Source organism: Jaculus jaculus, chromosome 1 (assembly GCF_020740685.1).
Source record: "Jaculus jaculus isolate mJacJac1 chromosome 1, mJacJac1.mat.Y.cur, whole genome shotgun sequence".
Taxonomy (NCBI): domain Eukaryota; kingdom Metazoa; phylum Chordata; class Mammalia; order Rodentia; family Dipodidae; genus Jaculus; species Jaculus jaculus.
In genome coordinates, this window is record NC_059102.1 from 64,150,644 (window position 1) to 64,154,613 (window position 3,970).

The following is a 3,970-nucleotide window of genomic DNA, read 5'->3' on the forward strand; positions in this document are numbered from 1 at the left end:
TTTGTGCATTGATTTTGTATCCTGCTACTTTGCTATAGGAGTTAATCACCTTCAGGAGTTTTTGGATGGAGTCTTTCAGTTCTCTTATATATACAATCATGTCATCAGTGAATAGAGCTAACTTAACTTTCTCCTTTCCAAATTATATCCCTTTTATTTCCTTCTCCTGTCTTATTGCTTGAGCTAGGACTTCCTGTACTATGTTGAAAAGCAGAGGTAATAGAGGACAACCCTGTCTTGTTCCTGATCTTAATGGAATTCCTCCAGTCTCTCTCCATTAAGTATTATTTGGGCCTTTGGAGCTTTGTATATTGCCATTATTATGTTAAGATATGAACCAACCATGCCAATTATCTCCAATGTTTTGATCATGAAGTGATATATATCCTGTAAAAGGCCTTTTCTGTGTCTATCAAAATGATCATGTGGTTTTTATGATTAACCTTATTTATGTGGTGTATTACATTTACAGATTTCCGTATGTTGAACCACCCTGTGTTTCTGGGATGAATCCCACTCGATCAAGATGGATAATGCTTTTGATGTGTTGTTGGATTCGGTTTGTGAGGATTTTTTTCAGGATCTTTGCACCTAACTTCATCAGGGAAATAGGGCGGTAGTTTTCTTTTCTTGTAGCATCTCTGCCTGGTTTTGGAATTAGAGTGATACTGGCTTCATAGAAGGAGTTAAGCAACTTCCCCTGTTCTCCAATTTTGTGGCATAGTTTGAGGAAGGTTGGTTTGAGTTCTTCCATGAAGGTCTGATAGAACTCAGATGACAAGCCATCTGGTCCTGGACTCTTCGTTTTGGGGAGTATTTTTTATTACTTTTTCAATCTCCATGAGTGTGATGGGTTCATTGAGGTGATTAATCTGCTCTGAGTTTAGCTTTGATAGATGGTATGCATCCCTAATCATCAGAGAAATGCAAATTAAAACAACTATGAGATTCTACCTTACCCAAATTAGGATAGCAAATATCAATATATCAAATGAAAATACATGCTGACGAGGATGTGGAGAAGTAGGAACACTCAACCACTGTTGGTGGGAATGTAGGATGGTACAACCACTTTGGAAAGAAATATGGAGACTCCTGAAGAAGCTGACTATAGAGATACCAATAGACCCAGTTATTCCTTTACTGGGCATCTACCCTAAAACCTTCAAACCACAGGCCAGAGAGATTTGCTCAACCACGTTTGTAGCAGCTCAATTAGTAATAGCTAAGAGCTATAATCGACCCAGATGTCCATCACTAGAAGAATGGATAACTAAGATGTGGTATATCTACACAATGGAATTCTATACAGCAGTAAGAAAAAATGGCACAATGAAATTTGAGGAAAAATGGGTGAACCTGGAACAGATCATTCTCAGTGAACGTACCCAATCACAGAAAAAATAATTGCCACATAGTCGCGCTCATCTACAGTATCTAACCTGAATCTACCCAAGATACCTTACATATCCAGCAAGCATTTCGTGGACTAGACACTAGGATGGATAGGAAGGGAGTAGAGGGCATTGAAGGGGTGGGAAACACAAATCTAGACCCAAACGGGAATGGCACCATAAAATTCTACTTCTTAAAAGGCAGACCAAATGGCTGAACCTTCACCAGGCCCTTACAGAGAACACATGAACCACAAGACACTGGAGAGGGCAGGATTAAGGCTAACCTTAATCTTCTACATCTTCCCTCCCTCCCTTTCCCTCACCCTCTCCCTCTCTCTCTCTCCTCTCTAACTCTTGTATATTAATTATCTTTTTCCTCATTTTGTTAGTGGACAATGACCTGTAATTCCCAGTATCAGCATGGGGCTATCATCCAAAATGAGCTTTTTTTAAAATTTTTTAATTTTTATTAACATTTTCCATGATCATAAAAAAAAAAAATCCCATGGTAATTCCCTCCCTCCCCACCCTGACACTTTCCCCTTTGAAATTCCATTCTCCATCATATTACCTCCCCATCACAATCATTGTACTTACATATATACAATATCAACCTATTAAGTACCCTCCTCCCTTCCTTTCTCTTCCCTTTATGTCTCCTTTTTAACTTACTGGCCTCTGCTACTAAGTATTTTCTTTCTCATGCAGAAGCCCAATCATCTGTAGCTAGGATCCACATATGAGAGAGAACATGTGGTGCTTGGCTTTCTGGGCCTGGGTTACCTCACTTAGTATAATCCTTTCCAGGACCACCCATTTTTATGCAAATTTCATAACTTCATTTTTCCTTACCGCTGAGTAGAACTCCATTGTATAAATGTGCCACATCTTCATTATCCACTCATCAGTTGAGGGACATCAAGGCTGGTTCCATTTCCCAGCTATTATAAATTGAGCAGCAATAAACATGGTGGAGCACGTACTTCTAAGGAAATGAGATGAGTCCTTCGGATATATGCCTAGGAGTGGTATAGCTGGGTCATATGGTAGATCAATCTTTAGCTGTTTTATGAACTTCCACACTGATTTCCACAATGGGTGGACCAGATTGCATTCCCACCAACAGTGTAGAAGGGTTCCTCTTTTTCCACATCCCCACCAACATTTATGATCATTTGTTTTATTGATGGTGGCCTATCTGACAGGAGTGAGATGGAATCTCAATGTAGTTTTAATCTGCATTTTCCTGATGACTAATGACGTAGAACATCTTTTTAGATGCTTATATGCCATTCATATTTCTTCCTTTGAGAATGCTCTATTTAGCTACATAGCCCATTTTTTGATTGGTTTCTTTGATTCCTTATTATTTAGCTTTTTGAGTTCTTTGTATATCCTAGATATTAATCCTCTATCAGATATATAGCTGGTGAAGATTTTTTCCCATTCTGTCAGTTGCCTCTTCGCTTTTTTCACTGTCCTTTGCAGTGCAAAATCGTTCTAATTTCATGAAGTCCCAGTGGTTAATCCGTGGTTTTATTGCCTGAGCAATTGGGGTTGTATTCAGAAAGTCTTTGCCAAGACCAATATGTTGAAGGGTTTCCCCTACTTTTTCCTCTAGCAGTTTCATAGTTTCAGGTCTGACGTTAAGGTCTTTAATCCATTTGGACTTAATTCTTGTGCATGGCGAGAGAGAAGAATCTATTTCCATCCTTCTGCAGACATATATCCAGTTTTCCCAACACCACTTGCTGAAGAGGCTGTCTTTTTTATTCTATACATAAAGGACCCTAAAGACTCTACTAGCAAACTGTTAGAGCTGATCAAAACCTACAGCCATGTAGCAGGATACAAAATAATTACGCAGAAATCAGTAGCTTTCATATATGCTAACAACAAACACACAGAGGATGAAATCAGATAATCACTCCCATTCACAATTGCATCAAAAAAAAAGGTACCTTGGAATAAGCCTAATGAAGGAAGTAAAGAATCTCTACAATGAGAACTTTAAAACACTCAAGTGAGAAATTGCAGAAGACACTAGAAAGTGGAGAAACATCCCTTGTTCCTGGATTGGAAGAATCAATATTGTGAAAATGGCAATCTTACCTAAAGCAATCTACACATTTAATGCAATCCCAATAAAATTCCAAAGGCATTCTTCATGTAAATAGTAAAAACAATCCAAAAATTCATTTGGAACCCCCCAAAACCTCGAATATCTAAAATAATACTGAGCAACAAAAATAAGGCTGGTGGTATCACCATACCTGATTTTAACCTATACTATAGAGCATGGTACTGGCACAAAAACAGACATATAGATCAGTGGAACAGAATAGAGGACCCAGATGTAAGCCCAAGTAGCTATAGCCATCTGATATTCGATAAAAACGCCAAAAATACTCATTGGCAAAACACAATGAGCTTTTGATCAGAGAGACCTACCACATTTGCTAAAAGAAAGACAGATTTCTGACAGAGTAGTTGATGACCCACCAAAGCTTAGTGGTGAGACCCTACTGCTGAAGACACCATATGCAGTTGACACGTAAAATGGGATGGCAAGG